The sequence below is a fragment of the Mus pahari genome, chromosome 3, assembly GCF_900095145.1.
Source record: "Mus pahari chromosome 3, PAHARI_EIJ_v1.1, whole genome shotgun sequence".
NCBI lineage: Eukaryota > Metazoa > Chordata > Mammalia > Rodentia > Muridae > Mus > Mus pahari.
In genome coordinates, this window is record NC_034592.1 from 78,459,770 (window position 1) to 78,478,101 (window position 18,332).

At 51.9% G+C, this 18,332-nt stretch overlaps 1 protein-coding gene across 1 annotated transcript in view; it reads right to left on the bottom strand.

Annotated features, from left to right (window-relative positions):
- Window positions 1-17,889, bottom strand: part of Tspan18 (tetraspanin 18) — a 128,444-nt gene extending 110,555 nt beyond the window's left edge. The window contains exon 1 of the mRNA XM_021194708.2: window positions 17,658-17,889. The gene's annotated coding sequence lies outside the window, so the exon portion shown is untranslated. The remainder of the gene's footprint in view (window positions 1-17,657) is intronic.
- Between the last annotated feature and the right edge of the window lie 443 nt (window positions 17,890-18,332).

Below are 18,332 nucleotides of genomic sequence, written 5' to 3' on the forward strand. Positions count from 1 at the left end.
GGCATCTAATCAGCAACAGCTGGACTCTGGACTGTTCCTTACATTGTTCCCAGATAATGTTGAAGAACGTGGGTTTGTTTCTCCGTGTGGCAGGTCCCAGGACAGCAGCTGTTCCAGGAGGAAGACAGCCCCTCTTTTCCTACCTGCTCCTGCCTGAACCCCTCACTCTATCGTCTCCCTGTCTGCACCCCATTCTTTGCTCTGGCTCTTTGCTCTCCACTGCAGCCACCATAACACCTCCAAGCTGCTGGTGAGCCCCGAGACCAGGACTCTGAGCCTCGAGTCCCTGGAAGAGGCTTGGAGTCCAGAGGCGGCTCTTCCCGAGCACCTTGCAGGGCATTCATGCCAAGACCCGGAACCCAGGCTGGCCCTTTGCCCACCCGAGGCGTTGTTGCTGACAGATAAAAGCACCACAGTCCATGGCTCCAAACCAAGCCATGGCTTTGTTTTGCTTTGTTTTAAATTAGCTACAGGGGAGGGGGTCGTTAGCTTGGGAGTGGAGGGTGGGCAGAACCCTGGCATGCTGGGATGCCTTCCTGCTGAGTCCTGTATCGCATGGGTCCCAGGTGGTCCTTAATGAAGCTACTGTGGTGCTGGGCCCATCCAAGGCTCAGCGAGGCTCTCCACCTGCACATGCCCTGTAAATGGGGGTGTCAGTCAGCTTCATCAGACTTAGTAAAAAATCCCCAAGTCAGCCTTCTAATTGTGCTCCAGGGTCTCAATAGGGTGGTGTTGGGATCACAGCACGCTCAAAACACAAAGGATGAGTGGAGGGCCACCCAACAAGCACAGGGTCTCCAGACACTGCAGCAAGGGTCCTCCCAGGGTCTTATAGGATGTCACGATTCCAGCTCTTTCTCTATGAGGCCTCACCAGCATTCAATTGCATATGCATGCTGTAGCTCCCATTAAATTACTTCAGCCTATAAAAGGGGCACACTGCTCCTTTTCCCTTGCAGCTCTATTTCCAAGGGGGAGAAATGGGATTACGGGTCAAACATGAAGTAAGGTCCTGGGGTATTCCTGGCCATATTTGTCTCCAGGCAAGGAGCAGGTGGATCCTGAAAGGATGAAATGGGTACAAAAGCAACTTGTCAGCAGCTGATGACAGGAGGGCTCCAGGGCCATATAAGACTCCCAGTGGTTAGCTGTCAAGGACCGGGGAGCCAGAGAGGACAAGCACCGATGTACTGACCCCATGAATCAGCAGAGAAGCTGCGAACTCCTGGTGCCCACTGTTAATAACCCTTCCATCCCGCCTCCCATCTGCTCAGGGGCTTGGGGACTGTCTGTGACAAATGCACATGCTAGCCAGAGTCTCATCGGTGATTTCCTGTGCAGATCTTCCCTAGACAGACAGACAGACAGACAGACAGACAGACAGGAAGGAAGGAAAGTGTGTGACCCTGGATCCCTCCTGTTGTCGGCTGGTAACAAACAGTTTCTGTGCCCATTTCATCCATTTGCTCCTGGTCTGGAGAAGAATATGGCTAAGGACATCCCAGAACCTCACTTCACATTTGAACCCTACTCTCATCCCCCTGCCTGCCCCCAGCTGCAAGAGAAACATGGGCACTATGCCTATTTTATAGGCAGAGGTGATGGGACCCAGAGTACACATGTACAGTTAAGTCCTGGTGAGGCCTCATAGAGAAAGGGCCAGATCCCGATAGCCTAACCTATTGGCTGCCACTCACCCATGCTGGCAGACTTACTGGGCATTTTGCAGAAGAGGAACCTATAAGCCTTGGTGGCTTAAGGGACTTGTCCATAGAGGTGGGGCCTAGACTCCTAAGTCCCCAGCAGTTTCTAGAGAGCCACCTGCCTGAAGGAGCCTGTGGAAGGTGTGGGCTTCACAGGGCTCCTAGAAAGAGGCGGGTGTTTAATGCACAAGATGGTGAGAATCAAGGGAGACAAAGGCTCTGTCCAAGCCACAGAGCCAAACCTGGAAGAGGGAGCATCAGAACCCAATGACTGCAGTCAAAGCCTCCCACGCTAGGACACTGCATCTGGTGAGCAGCACTGCAACCCGCATCCATCCATAGAGACACCCAAAATGCCTTGCTCCCACGCCAACAGACTGCCTCAGTCTAGATATCCAGTGTTTCAAAGGCTTCTGGACCCTCCCATGCTCTGGCACAGGAGTCTAGAACAATGCCAGTCTCCGAGTCAGTGTTGGCTTCAGGGCCAGTTGTCTCCAGGCACTCTAGACCTTGAATGCCACGAGGCTGCAACGTGCAGCCGTAACTCTGTGAACTACATGTCCTCGGCTATTCCGCGTCCCAGAGTCACAGTATTTAAAAAGCCACACGGCGGTAATAAGAGATATTTAAAAGTGGCCACCCTGCCGCTAGAAAGGAAGCCGAAAGCTGAGAACTTGAACCTGCCGCTGAGGGAAGCGCCCAGCCTGTGGCCAACCACAGCTTTCCTGCCCAGCTGGGCTTATTAATTCAGACTTTATAACTTACAGGGCTGTGGTGGAGTCCAGGCAAACAGCACCTCGACTCTTTGTAATTCTTCCCTGCTCCCACATAAATATTCCCGAATGCAGAAGGGGCTGCGGGAGGTAGGAACACAGAGCTATTAGCATTTTGATGGGGTCTTCCAACACATGAAGCCACAGGGCTTTAAAATTCATAGGGCAGATTAAAACAGCCCTTTTGCAGCTCTCCTTCCCAGTTGGAGATGGCCAGCAACTTTTACCCCTTTCAGGGCCTTGACTGTGAAACAAACTTGAGAAATCCAGGGAGCCTGGTCCCATCCTAAAAGAGCCGAGCCAAGGCCGTTTTCCTCTGTGGAATGTGTCCAGCTCTCTGAACTGAAAATGGCAGAATCAAAACTGAGAGCTGGAAATGTCTGTACTCATAGGCAACAAGGCCAAGTTCCTGCGAGGAACCCTCGCCCATCCCCACAGCTTGGCTCATCCGTTTGTCATGGACAAAAAGCTGGCCTTTTAACCTCAACGTCTCTGCCTGAATCACCGGGCGCCAGAATATTAGCCACCCGGGATGAGAGGCTCAGAGAGGAACTTCAGCTCCACAAACCCCCGAACCCTAGAAACTCAGCTCCGCTGAAGAAGGAGCCAGGGGAAGAGACTAGCTCTTGGAAGTACCTTGAAGGAGCAAGGCACGTGTGTGTGTGCCTGGGAGCTGCTCACAGCTTGGAGGCTTCCTGGCTCCTTCTCCAGTCAGGATGATGTAAATGCAAATGATGTAAATGCAAATGCCTCTCCTTCTCTTTTGTGTGGAAGGTGAGGTTACCTGGTGTCCAGGTGACCAGCGCACACAGACACTATTAAGCATCACAGGGGACAGAAGGGGAGAAGCCTGGCTGCGCACCACCTAGCAGCCCACCCAGTGTGTGGAGGACTCTCCTCGGGGTTCCAGAGGAATGAACTGTGTGGGGCTACATGGGAGTATGTTGCAGACTTTTTTCACTCCCAGGGCTCTGCCTTTATCACCTTACATAGGACACTAATTTGCTTCATATCCTCCCCTGATGCCTGTACCAGGCCCACCTCTGGTTCTTCTCAGAACTGCCTCCAACATCCTGCTGGCTCCTTCAGCCTGAGTCACATCAGCCTTGGACCGCGCTCATGCTAGATTTATATGTAGGCCTGGTTTTAATTTTTTTCTCTCAATTATACGGACAATACATGCTCAGTTATATGTGTAGTGTGTCTGTATGGGGACACCCACTTTTATATACATGTGCACAGACACAAATTGTCAACAAAATCTGTGCAAGTTGAGTATCAGAAATCAAATGGGATTGTGATGGTCCATCTTCACTGCATACTGGATTTGGAATCATCCAGAAGGTGTGTCTCTGGGAATGTCTGTGAGGGTGTTTCCAGAGACTGTTCAACTGAGGGAGGATTGTGTGGGTGGTGCTATCCTGCGGGGAGGGGACTAGAACTGAGTAAGAAAGAAAATGAGAGCAAAAATAAGGATCAAAAGCCAGGTGGGACAGTTTTTGTCTTTTTTTAAAAAAAAATATTCTTATTTTATGTGCGTTGGTGTTTTCCCAGCATGTATGTCGGTGAGAGAGTATCAGATCTTGGAGTTATAGACAATTGTGAGCTGCCATGTGGGTGCTGGGATTTGAACCTGGCTCCTCTGGAAGAACAGTCAGTGCTCTTAACTGCTGAGCCATCTCCCCAGCCCCTAAACTCACTTTCTTGATCTGAGTTAAGGCGCAGGGGACTTCTTACCACTTTGGGCAGTGATGGCTTTACTTGTGCGGTGGTCATGGTCTCTGACCTGGCTCCTCAGGTCAGCTCTTATCAATAAACTGCTAAGGTTTCAATGTTTATATTACATTTATTTATGGAGTCTGTATGTGTGTGTATGTGCATGGATATGTGGTGTGTGATGTACGTGTGCGTGTGTGTTTGTATGTGTGTATGTCCATGCGTGAGTGTGGCATTTATTATCCTCAACTTTGGAGAGTCAGTTCTCTCCTTCCACCATGTGGATTCTGGGATCATTGGGATTAATAGCAAGTTCCCCTTTCCCAGTGAGCCATTTACCCAGTCCTCAGGTTTTAATTTAGTTATTTGGGACTTTTTAGCTTGCCTGTTTCCATTTTGGGTGGCCTGCTGGGGCCTTGTAGGGATCAATCCAAAACAACGGCCTCTCATAAACTGTAATTAACAGCACACACACACACACACACACACACACACACACACACACACACTGCACAGGGGAAATAAATACAGCAAGAAACACAGGCAGAATTCTATCTCTAGGTTGTTGGCATATGTATCTTTGATTCTGATAATCAAAGAAAGAAAAATGGCAGGCAGGATTTTTTTTTTTAACTCAAGAGTCACACATGCTTCTTTCTGAGCGTCCTCAAGCTAAGAGCTGAGGCAGGCGGCTTGCTCCCTGATCGGGTACTTTCCTAAGCCCTCGGGAAACTGACTAAGGCGTGGAGGCCTGTGTCCTTCCATGAGAAAGGATGGCTTCTGTGTCCACACTGTGAGTGAGCCCAGCCGGTAGCCTGAGGTCCTAGGTACAGACACTGAGAGCCACATCTGAGCCCCAGGCATCAGCTTCATAGCCTGTCTCTCCCTGCCCTGACAGAGGCCTGCTGCCTGCCTCCCAAGTGGAGAAGTAAGAAATAAACACATCTGCAGGGCTGCCAAGGTCAGGCTTGCAGAAGATGGTGGCCCCACCCACTCCCAGAACACAGAGCGAGTTGAGAGCCAAGCTCGAGTTGCGCCAGCCTGGAATTGAACTCACATGTGTAGCCTCACCATCTGGGGGGCAGGCACTGGGTCTCCATTTCTGCTCTCCCCATCATCTGAGGACAGTTGGACACGCAGAGGTGACCCCCAACCTGCTCCGACTGTAATATCACCCCCAAACACAATGCAGGACTGGTTGATTACTGCATCACAAAGCAAACAAATGTCTCAGCGTGCTGGGAAGCCTCCAGCCTAGGAACACCAGGGGACATGGCTGGTTCTCTAACTCACTGGCTTTGGCCAAGTCACCACACCTCTCTGAGCCACATCCCCTTGTCTTTAAAATAAAGGGGCTCTGAGCCCTAGGTGTTTTCTAGCGTCAGCCTTTCTTCACTGGCTCTCCAGCTTCACGGGGTGTTTTACAGTCACGGGAGACTTTCCTAGTATATTAATTCTTACAAAAGTGCCTCCTGTGCTGGGTCATTGCTGGCTGGATATGTGTGGAATGAGGTTCTGAGGGAAGCAAGTTATGAGATGTAGCAAACCAGACTGGGGCAGGGTCTGCAAAAGAAGGAGAGGAGGGGGAGGGGATGGGGGAGGGGGAGGGGGAGGAGAGATGTCTAGCCAAAATGGAGCTATCACAAGAATCAGCAGCATCGCACCTAATATTAACATTCATTCATTCATTCATTCATTCATTCAAATGTGTTTTCCTTTTCAGACCCTTGTGGGATCAGACAGTTATTTGGGTAAACACTATGTCTCAAAAAGAAGGGCTCCCTTCTCCCCACTTCACTTCTCAGTGAACACCCACCCATCATCCAGTCTTCCTCTTTATCCACAAGGAAGAAGGAAAAAGATCAGCTGAAATACTAAAAGATGTGTCTCTAGGTGATTAAGATCACTGGCCCACAGGCACACAAGAGACCACAGGGAACGGTCATGGCTAATGAGGGTGACCTGAAAAGATGCTCCTGCTTGGATTCCTGGCTGAGTTCCTGAGTCCCTGAGGCTAAACAGCAAGCCACTTTCACAGCTGTCCTTCAAAGAGCATCTGCAGGGGCTCACAGGGCACATGTCACTGAGTCTTAATTCACGGTCCCTTATCTTAGCTACTTTTCTAATCTGTGATAAACACCACTTACAGAAAGAAGGATTTCTTTGGGGTTTCCAGTTTCCAGAGGGATAGGAGGCCATGACTATCATGGCAGGGAGCATGGCAGCAGGCAGGCAGGCAAGGAGCTGGAGCAGCAGATGAGAGTTTACATCCTGATCGGCAAACAGGAAGTAGAGCAGAGTGGGGGAGGGACACAAATCTCTTGAAACCTTAAGCCTACCCCAAGTGACACACCTCCTTCTAGTCCTTCCCAAACAGTTCCACTAACTGGGGACCAATTATTCAAACATATGAACCTATTGGAGCTGTTTTCAATCAAATCCACCACATCAGTGACAAGTGAGTTTTCTATTCTAAACATCCAGGCACCTTGACTGCAGGCCACAGTTCCTCATCCTAAGCCAGTAGGCTTCATTTACTTTTTCCACTGGACCGGTTATCCTCTTTGCGAGTTCACAGGTGCCTCATAGATCCATATAGCACCTTGAAGTAAGTACCCTAAGTACTGATGAGTGAGTGAAGCCTAGGCCGATGCTGGCTGCTGGGTTTAGCATTGCTCTGCTCAGATGAACTGCATTCAGATCACCCGAGCAGACTCTTCAATGTTCTAATGTCCAGCCGTTTGAGGCTGGACAAGGAAGACATCCACGGGAGATTATTTGTGAAACTTAGCTGAAGTCAGTCCTTAGGTCACATGCCCACATAACGAATGACAGCTTTCCCAGGCCCTAGGCTATACCCAGAACTGCTGTGGTCCTGTTATTCTCTTTTCTTTTCCTTTTTCATTCTTTGAACCGCTGTGGTCCTGTTATTCTGTTTTCTTTTTCTTTCTTTTTTTTTTTTAAAGATTTATTTATTTATTATATGTAAGTACACTGTAGCTGTCTTCAGACACTCCAGAAGAGGGAGTCAGATCTTGTTACGGATGGTTATGAGCCACCATGTGGTTGCTGGGATTTGAACTCCGGACCTTTGGAAGAGCAGTCGGGTGCTCTTACCCACTGAGCCATCTCACCAGCCCCCTGTTTTCTTTTTCTAATCTTGCCAGACATCAATAATTGATCTTGGCCAACCATCCAGCTGTGCCTGGATCAAACAGCCCCATCCACCCACCATAGGGCTCAAGGCAGACCCTACTAATCGATCAGCACTGACATTTGAGATCAAACATATGCATGCCTGCCAGGTATTGTTACAGCACGCTGGCTCTGCTGGTCAGCATGGTTTCTCCCTCAGTTCAGCCTTCTTGAACCTGGAGTGACCAGCAGAGAAACAGAGAAAGAACAAAACTAAAGCCGATCCTGTCATTTGTCTCTGCTGTGGTATAGTTTCATTGTTGGTTGGCTGGTTGGTTTGGGTTCTTTATCCCACCCCCAGGCTTTTCAGATGGCAAACAGGTCCAGAAAGGTCTAAAGCCTTGCCTAATGTTACCCAGAGAGGCTAGACTCCAACTTCTAATCCAGAGCTGTCTTCCACCCCAGAGTGTCTCCTGGTCAACTGGGAGTCCCTGAAAAAGTCACAGCTAGGCTGGAAGCCCCATTTCACTCCACCTAATCCTACAGCTTACCTCTTCCCTGCTAAGCAATAAACAGCAAGTGTCAGCCCAGGCTGGCTGGTGACTAGGCTCTCCAAGCAGACAGGCCCAGGCCCAGAGCAGACCCGCCTCCTTCTTGTGCTGATCCTGGGCTTTAAGAAAGAGATTTTCACTAATGCAGCTGAGATTGGGAATCCAACATCGCTGAAAATTGCCCTTTTGCGAGGCGCTAATACACACAAGCCTGAGGAGGAGGTGGCCCAGTGGAGGAGGCTGTGGGAGGTGTTTCTGCACAGCTCAGGAGACCTCTGCTGTCTCAGGCTTCCTGTCTTTATTAAGCTCTGCAGACAGGCTCACAGTGTGCCTGGCTGCAAATGAAACCCAAGCTATCTCATTTTCTCCCCTCAGCCAGGCCTGATGCTTGCTCCTTCTCACATCCTCCCCTCCCCCATCCACGGAAGAGCTCAAACAAGGAAAACAAACAAAACAACAACCTGAAACCTCCACAGCATCTGCAGCCTGCTTTCTGTTGCTGGTCCTGAGCCTTGGGATTGAGTTACAATGGAGCATCTTCCCTTCAGAGCTGCTGGGTGCTCCCACCCACCCTGGGTGCTCCCACCCAAAGTCTTCTACTGAGTTGTAGGACAGAAGGGAAGTGCTGGCCTGCATGTAGCCCCCGCTAGTGAGGCAGGACCCCTGGGAAGACGTCCTTGTATGGTCTTCCTGTTGCCCATACACTGGAAGGACAGGTCCAGTAAAGGGGAAGCTGTAGGTGTAAGAGTCCCAGCTCTGGTCACACTGTCTCACTGGGCCTCAAACGTCAGAGGGCTGGAGGCTGCTCACAGGAGTCCTTGTTGTCATGTTGGCCTCAGCGTGTCCCACACTCGGCCACTCTGTGTTCCCGTCTACCACACCTGTCTTGTCAATGTCACTAAAGCAAGGGATCACACCAGCCGGAGACAGCAGGGCTAAGTGTAGCCACGACACTGCAAGGCTCTTTCAATGACCACAAACCAGCAGGGAAGATGTGGCTACAGCCTCTGTTCCCCGACATCACCCTCCACCTTCAGGCACCTTTACCTATGGCACAACATTGCTGGCTAGTCTTTTGGTAACTTAGCACAAACTAGGAAAGAGGAGACTCCACTCAAGAAAAAGCTTCCCTCATGATTGTCCTCAGCAAGAGCGTTGTTTCTGTGCAGGCGCGTGGGGAAAGGCCGGAGGCCTTGATTTTGCCTTACTGTCCCCACCCCTAAGCTGAGGCTTCGATGAACTCTGTAAGTCACCCATAGTCACACAACTGACCAGGGTTCGAGTTTGATCCCAACCTGTGGGACTGCAAAGCTGAACTCGGCCTCAGGTGCTCACGGCTCCGCTGGATCACAGGGCACCTTTCCAGCAGCCTCTGAAACACGTCCTTCTAGAAGTGCTTCGTGGGAGTCGCTCACCCAAAGGTACGTGTGAACACACATACGGCTTTGTTCGACAATACTGGTACTGCTATTACTATTTCCCAGAGAGAAGCTCACACACACACACATACACACACACACACACACACACACACACACACACACAGACCCCTCAAACAGGTTTGAATAGATCTTTACAAGTAGTTGGGCTACTTGGAAACAAAAATACTCATTATTTAAATTCAATTACATAGCAACCACTTTCTTAAAAGATTATTTTTATTTGAGCTTATAATGTGGTGTTATCAGTTGCTTGTCTTCTTCAAACCATCTTAAAAAAAAGAAAAGATTACCAAACGAAAGGAGGAATACATATAATACACACACACACACACACACACACACACACACACACACACATATAATCTCAGCTGTTAAAAAGAAACCTATCCCTCTTACTTTATTTAGGCCACACCCTGCTTCCAACAACAACCATGGTGGCCTTCCTGAGTGCGTTCTTCCAAGAGATGCCCAGTTTCAGTCTTCCTCCCCCCTTTCCAAGACTCTGAGATGAACCCAGGGTCTCTGGTGTTGGAAGAGACCCCAAGACTCACCAGAACGCATTTTTCCCATGAGAATGAGACATCAGATGCTCACAGTAGGACTAGATGATGGTCTAGCCTGTACTGTGCCTGCTATGGCAGCCTGAGGACCTGATCGCTAGTCCTCACAGAGAAGCTGGATGTGGCATAGATCTTTATCCCAGGACAGAGGGGAGAGGGTAGGACCCACTGGGGCTCAATGGCCTCATAGTTTAGTCAAATCTATGAAAACCTTGTTCAGTCTCTTTTGAAACCCTGTCTCAAAAAACAAAATGGAGATCAACAGAGGACGACACCCCACACTGACCTCTGACCTCAATGCACCTATGTACACATACACACACAAACACGGAAGACCACAGAGTATCAAGAGTTTGTCAGAGCCAAACAGAACCAGAACCCAAGGTTTGGAGAATCTGGACTCCCAGACAGCCACTTGCAGGCTAAGTATGAGCTACATTCTAACTCTTCACTCACTTTGTGATGATGATATATTCCCAGGCCCGCTAGGGACCCAGGCTCAGAGCCTGGCCCCCTTCAGTCTTTAGACACAAAGGAGGGAAGAACCCCAAGGTCTGCAATCTTCCTGTAAGCTCAGCCTATACGACACGCAACCAGAAACACCAAGCAACCAGGCCCCGCTCTCTCCCAGCATAAGTAGGCAGGTCCTCAGAGGCCACTGCTTGCCTTGGCTCGGCAGCTGGCATTCTCAGCAAGACACCTCCGGGAAAAAAATCATCAAACAGCAGCAAAAGGCCCTTTGAAGACCAACAACACGGTCTGGGGGAGCCTGCAAGAGAGTGAAAATGGCCCTTTACCCTCACCTGTGGAATCCAGTTCACAAGGTGGGGGAGGGGCAGATGGTCTGCCAAGCCCAGGCAACTGGACCCCATGAGATGGAAAAGCAAAGATGATGTCTGTGGGGACCAAGTCGGGATGGGCGGAGAACAGATAGAGCCCGGAGAAGGGCAGGAAACTATGAGGGGCGGAAGGCCATGAGTTGGTTATCTGGTGAGGTGTATATGATGCTCCAGTCCCTTGGCAGGGAAAGAATGAGCATGTGGCCATCCATACAGTTAACAGAGTCCATCACAAATCCGTGCCTCTACCTTAGACAGGTGAGCTGTGCCTCCAACTCACCCCCCCCCCCCCGCTCCCAACCTTGCACGCGCCTGTGGTCCAGCAAGGGCTCCTGGGGCTTTGTTGGAAGCTGTTGCTCTCTCTGGTCATCCCTCCCTTGAGCATTCAGCAGCACCTCTTACCCAGAAGGCAGACTGGAAGTATCCAGGAGCTGTAGTCTCTGAGAACATCCTTCTGTGAGTGACAGTAAAATTGGTGAGTAACAAGCGAACTTCTCCCTGCCTGGTGGAATGACTGAAGTGTGTTTTATACAGTTGCTTACAGAGTCCTCAAAGGACCGGACCCAGCAGCCCACAGAGGGCAACTCACTTCTTTCTCATGCATAAAGGATTGGCCCTCAAATCCTCAACTGGGGATCTGCTTGTTGGAAATACCCTACTTAAAGTAAGGCAGGGTGAACGAGTGAACGCCAAGTGTGGAAGAGGGGAGGAAGCCACTACAAGGGAAGGGATTTGGTAAAGGCCAATTATCTGTCATGGCTGCCAGCCTGGCTGGGGATGTGAATACAACTAGGAGGTTGTGCTTAGACATGCCTGTCCTTATCCCCTAGGACAAGTCGCTTCCTCTGATTCTTGCGTCAGAGAGAGGACCTGGGTGTTCGAGCCCTTTAGCTCCCCTGGGTTGGAGCAAGGGATGACCTTTCCTCTGCTGCTTACATCCAGGGCCTTATTCTTCTCATTCCCATGGGGGGGGGGGCTGCTAAACCTGCTTGAAGCCACAGCCAGGAGCAGAGCCTGCTCCACTGGCAGGGTCCCTGAATGTCAGGAAGCAGGTGGTCCAGCCTGCTCCCCAGGAGGCTGTACACACTTGGCGAGCCTGAAAGCAATCTGCCTCAGCAGTAGAGATGGCCATGTTGGGGTGGGGTGGGTGGCAGGGAGCCATTCCTAGCAGTATCTCTGGGCTCAAGACCCATGAAAAAGGCTAGTTTACTCCAAATCTACCTCATCCAGAGAGAGAGAGAGAGAGAGAGAGAGAGAGAGAGAGAGAGAGAGAGAGAGAGAGAGAGAGTGGGGGAAGGAACTGGAACCTTTCTCCAATAGCCAGACTCTGTCCCTGCGTTGGATGGTATCTATCTGCTCTGCTGGGGCTGCCCCTTCTGGTTTAATAAGGCACATGGCCTCACACGCTAGCTCGCACTGCATATCTCAAGCTAGACTCTCTCCTTCCGCACCCCTACCTTTCTCTCCCGACCTCCAGATGAGTCCAGCACCCTTGGCTCCCTGACTCCCCACTCCCACAGAGATGAACTCAGAAGAGTCACCTTTATGAGGGAATGGGAGGAGATAGGGCCAGAAGCGGTTACTGGAAGAACATGGAGAAAGTGCTGGAAAGTTCTCAAAGCAATAAGCTTCAGCAAGCCAAAGGAGGTCAGGGAGTACTGGGTGGAAAGTCAAGAAATGGCTGAGTGTGTTCACCATGGGCCACTTATCAGCCCCTTTGGCACCACCACCTGAAGCGTGTCACAGGCCCAATCTGATTACTTAAAATCATGTCCTCATGTGCAGATTGTGTCCCACTGGGTCAGTTCGGGATAAGCCTAATGTCTGAAGGGCTGGCGACCCGGTCTTCCCAAAGGAGCCTGGAATGTTCCTCTGGGTACTCCGCTGCCAATGCCAATGCCAAGCTGGAATTTCTCATGGGCCCATCTGCCCTTGTGACTGGTTAGGACCAGGTAACAGATCTGGCCAACATCCCAGAGATGAGTGAGATATACCACCTCCCACTGCATATGGAGTGCCTGCTGGCATTCCCAGCATCCTCTTCTCCCCCTGTAGTGACTTCAGTGCCATCTACGTGGTTCAGAAGAGAGCAGCCGTAGACATACCAGGGTCACCATCTGAAGCACCACAAAAGGCAGAGATGGAGGCCAGGCCGAGCACACGAGCGAGCAGGGAATCTCAAGTGCTCAGGCACGGGGGGGGGGGGGGGGTCACTGTCACTCAGCCTAAAAGAACACAGAGGCCATCGTTCTGATTTTCACAGATAAGAAATCGGCATAGAAACATAATGGGATACTAACTACAGATACAGAGCAGCAACACGCCTCTTCCTGTTATAGCCTGTTGTGACTTCCTAAGATTGTCCCCCTCCTGTGAGCAACTGTCTCCAAACTTCTTAACCCACCTGTCCCCAGAGATGGCCGAGTGGTATATGCAAGACAAAAGGAGCAAGAATGGTCAAAAGTGTGCGTCTGTGTGTGTGTGTGTGTGTGTGTGTGCGTGCGTGCGTGTGTTTGTGTGCATATGTATGTGTACATGTGTGTGCATGTGTGTATGCATGGGTGTGTGCGTGTGTGTGTTTGTGTGTGTGCATGGGTGTGCATGGGTGTATATTTGTATGTTTGTGTGCATGTGTGTGTGCTTGTGTATATTTGTATGTGTGTGTGTTTGTGTGCATGTGTGTGTGCTTGTGTGTATGTGTGCATGTGTGTGTTGAGGGGGTGGCCCCATTTCAAAGATCCTTATTGGGGTTCTGGGGTTCTGGGGAAGAAGCACAACACAATGGCTGAGCGCACAGGATGAAGAGCCCACATGAGCTAACCTCAAACCTACGCCCCACTGCTGACTCCACTGTCTCAGAGCCTTATTTTCCTATCTATAAAATGGGAACAATAACTAAAGCCCCCAGAGACCAGAGATGAGGTTGGAGAGTAGTCCAGCCCTGACTCATGGGAACAGTCTCACGTTCCCGTACCATTGTGATCAAGACGGACAGAACAACCACCTTCCTGGGGAAGAGGCTGCTGCAGTCTGAACTGTCCCCTGCCAAGCAGTTTGAGGAAGCTGCCCCAGCCCAGACGGTGGGCATAGTCCCACTTCACAGACCTCAGAGCTGGCGCAGCCCACATCAACAGAGGGAATCTGGATCGGCTGGGGGAACTGCAGCCCACAGATCCTGAGAGCATTTATCTGAAAGTCCAAAGGGCTTTAAAAGCAATCTTAGCCTCTGGTACTAGAACCCAGTGGACTCACCCAGGGCTGGGGTGGTTCTGGAAGCTGTTTATCAGGCCAGCTTCTCATCGGCACCAGCGGGCTTGGTACTCAGCTAGGATGGGAAGCAGATCCGAGAGGGAAGGAAGTACTGGCAGATAATAGCGGGGGGACTAGACATAACACTGGCTATCCTGCAACGGGGACAGGGCTGCCCACTGAGGTAGGAAAGGAAGAAAACAACCAAAAGACCAACTTATTGACAACATCCCACCCCTAAACACTGGGAAGATAACAGTGCGTGCTGTGCGTCAGATACTGCGCCGAGTGTTTGACTAGGATGATCTCACTGCGGGGCCACTGCAGGCTGAAGGGAGAGATTGCTAATTCCATTTTATAGAACAAGGAAGGCACCGGAAGGTGAGTGACCTAAGGTCACGTAATTGGCAAGCAGGTAGACAGAACTTAAACCCAGGTACTCTAATCACCATGCAGTGATTTTTCTAAACCGAGAGCCTCAGGTCACACAGCCTCATCTATGGCAGATCAAGCCTTCTAATTGCAGGTTCCCTGGGTTTTCTACTCTATCACAGCACTCACGAGCCTGTTTCTGCTTATGTCCAACCCAGAAGTCTAGGATAGGAGTCAGGGTCCTACTGATAGCTTATGTCCGCTGCAGACCCGGGGTTTACCATCACATTCTGTCTTTCTTTGTAAAAAAAAAAAAAACAAAAACAAAACAAAACCCTGTGATCTGCCTCACTCCATCACATGGAGCACCAGCACTCGATGCCAATCCTGGTGGCGGGAGGCACCCAAGCTGGCATGTTTGCCTGAGAATATTGGGTTGCAGGGATGCTCAACAGTTGCCATCATCTGCTCTCTGGGGCCAAGTGCTGGGTGTTGCACTCTCTCTATGGAGTCCCAGCTGAGTTCAGACAACCGTTCCTGATTCCCCTTTCCAGTGGTTGATGAAATGGGCCAGAAGAGCACCTCTCTCAACAGGAAGGGGTTGCTAAAATGTGTGGTCCACCCACAGGCCCTGGCTCTGCCCAGAGAATGGGGACCAGATAGGCATCCAGACAAAGACACCTGCACCAGCTGCTGTGACACTCCTAGCAAGGATGGGCCACATTCCCTTTCCTCTACCCCAACCTGCTGGATTGAGTGTAAGTTCACTGGGTTCTAGTACCAGGGGCTAAGCAAGAGGAGGTGAGCCACCCTGGAGAAGACCCAGCATCCTGTTCAGCGGGCTAGAGGCAGCATCTAGCCTGGCTGTTCAGAATCCCAAAAGGCTTCCCTAGATCTAAGTCACAAGACCCCCTCCATCCCCAGAGCTGCTTACAGAGAGGGAAGAGGGGCCACTGGGGAAGGGGCTCACCCAAGGCCTCGATGAGAAGCTAACTGGCTGGGTTACAAATCTGCCCTTTCTCCTCTACCAGCCCCTTCCCACAAATCCCCCTAATATCTTGACTCCAAACCCACTCAGTCCCAAGCCCAAAGCACTAAAGTGTCACTTAGATGCTAGGGAACTATTTCCAGGCGGGTGTGGAAGTTACTAAAAAATTGGGGGAGGGATCCTTTATGGATTCAGATCAGTCCGTCCGAGGTGCAAGTCCAGAGGTCTGTTTCCTCAAAGCTCCCTGGAGATTGAGTGATTGACTGGCATCTTGGACTTGGGGACAGAGAGACAAAGAAATGAGTCTGGGCTTGGATTACTGAGGAGTTAGAGACTGGGGAATCTACCTGGAGTCCAAGAGACAGGACCAGAGGCACGAGCAACTTAGGAAGGTGGCGAGCCTCTATGTTCTCTTCAGTGTTGGGGTTGGGGTGAGTAAGAAGTAAAGAGAAGAGACAGCACCCAGAATCTGCAGGCCTTTGGGTTGGGAACATGCTAATACCCAGGGGTGGGCGGGGCTCTCCAACTAGGCTACACACACACACACACACACACACACACACAGAGCCTCTAAAACCAAAACAAACAACACACTTCTTTTGTTTTCTGGCATGTCTTAAAGACAAACTCAGAGACAAGGGTCCCCACCCTTTCCTTTGCCTCTCTGCGTTGGCTCTGCCATTCCAAACAGAAGCCAGGCAGATAGGATGATCTGTCTGATGGAAACTTTGTCCTGGACGGGGACACTAGCTGCATCCAAGGCAGGACCCCATCTGTGTCTTGAGGAGCCATTCCCAATACCTGTGTGTGTGTGTGTGTGTGTGTGTGTGTGTGTGTGTGTTGGGGTGTATGGGGTAGCTTGGATGGTGAGCACGAATTCCTAGCAAGGGTACATGAAAACTTCTGTCAGTGTGAAGCTACAGTCTCTGGTGAGCTTATCTGAACTCTCTTGGGGGAACAGAGAGAAGTTTAGTGAGAAGAGAAAGCACCCGTCCCCTCCAGAGTCCCCTCCATATGAACAGCCTTTCACACAACGAAGATGACACTTTCCACCCACACAATACAGGAGTCTAAGAGTACGGGAAGGAAGAAGATGAGTTTTCACCAGCATGTGGGACATGATCACGGAGATGCACGTGGGACCTCAGGCCCAGGACATGGAGTGCTCTTGGTGATGGCTGAGGAGTGTAACCCTTTTGACGAAACTATAGAAATTCCTATGCCCCCAGTGTACCTATGCCCAGAGAGAAGACAAATCCTGCCCACCATGCCCAGAGATCTGACCGGGACCAGGACAAAAGATGCCGTTTTTTACAAAAAGGGCTGGGTTTCAGTAACTTCAAGTAAATCCCAACTAATGTTCTATCCTATTGTCTCCATGCAGGCTTGCTGTTCATGTAAAGTTTCTTTTGTTTTTCTGGGTGTAAATTGCTCACTCATCCTTGCCAGCAGCCCACCTCATGACACTGATCCGTCTGATAGTTGCACACCAGTCTCATAGTGGGTGCACCTCCATCCTATTCTCTAGGACAAGGCGGGGAACTCCTCCAGACAGACCCCACGCGCATTGCCTTGGTCCCTCTGCGGTTCCATGAGCTCAGAAACTCGGTCTGAGAAGCTCCTAGGCTGGTCTGGGAAGCCGATCTGGCCAGAGAAGGGCGCCCCCTGGCGAGGCAACTCCCCCAGCGCAAGCAGGACCCGGAGCCCGCGCGCGCCCACCTCGGCCAGCCACGCTAGGAACCCGCGGCCACCACACCCCACATCCGGCCGCAAGGAGCTCCGGACCCGCCCGGGAACCTCCTGAGTCTCCACATCCACGGAGCTGGACATCTTCCCGCGCAAGGAATGATAACCCGGGTGCGAGAGCAAAATCTAGGAGCGTTCTCCTGGCCCCGCTACCAGGGTCCCAGGAAAGCGAAGAGCGCTCGGTGCCCCAGCCCGATCGGCTGTCCGCCGCGCCCAAGCCCGACTCCGAGCCCCCCGTTGTAACCTGCTTGTGTGCAGGGTCACCTGGGCTCACCCCTTCACTCTCGGTACAGCCCCGGCCAACACACCGGCCCTGGGAGTCCCACCTGCCGCCTTACTGTCCGCCTGAGCCCCTGAGATCGCCGGGCGCGGAATGGCTGCACCTGACCCGGGCGAAGTCCGCGACCCAAGCATGCTCGGGGTCACTCAGTGCAGTGCTGTCCCCGCCCCCAGGGGAGTCGCTTCAGAACTTGGTGACCGCTTCCCCGAGCGTCCTGGGACCCGCACTGGTCCGGGATCTCCCCCGAGGCGCGCGGTATCCCGGGGCCAGTACGCACAGAGGGGCTCAGTGATTGAATCCTACCTGGCAGAGGCTCGGCCGCGGGGTAAAGTTTCCCCAGGCGCAGAGTGCGCTCGCAACTTGCGGGGCACCGGTAGTCCTGCGCCGCGGCGCTGGGCTAGGCGTCAAGGCGACAAGGAGCGGCGACGCCCGCTGGGGGCCAGGGCCGGGCGGCCTGGCGTGGCTGGGCTTCGGAATCGCACAGCGTTGCGTCCGCCTGCAGCTTGCAGCCCCTGAGACGCCGGCGGCAGCTGCAGCCGCTCACCCGCCACCGCCGCCGGCCACACCTCCCGCCACCCTCCGGCCCGCCCTCCCGCTCTCTCCGCCCCAGCCTCCGCCCCTCGGTCTCCTGTCGCCACTACTGCCGCCGCTGTGCTGGCGCGTCTCCGCGGCGGACATGGCCCTTATGGTCCACGGCCGCTCTCTCATTCGGTCCTCTCGATGTCCTCTGCACTCCTAGCCTCAGTGTCTGAATTTAGGAGATTGCTGGAGGAGGGCGTAGGTAGCACGCTAGACTGGGACATTTATTCCCTGGAAGCTTTCTCGCTGTTATCACACCCTGTGTGGGACTGCAGGGTTGGGGTGTGGGATTCTCCATTGCGATGTCGCCTCTTGGTTTCCCACTTACAGCCAGGGAAGTACCGGATAGGAACCTGTGCAGCAAGCTCTGTTTAGGTTCATTGTTGGTGCCTGCCAACC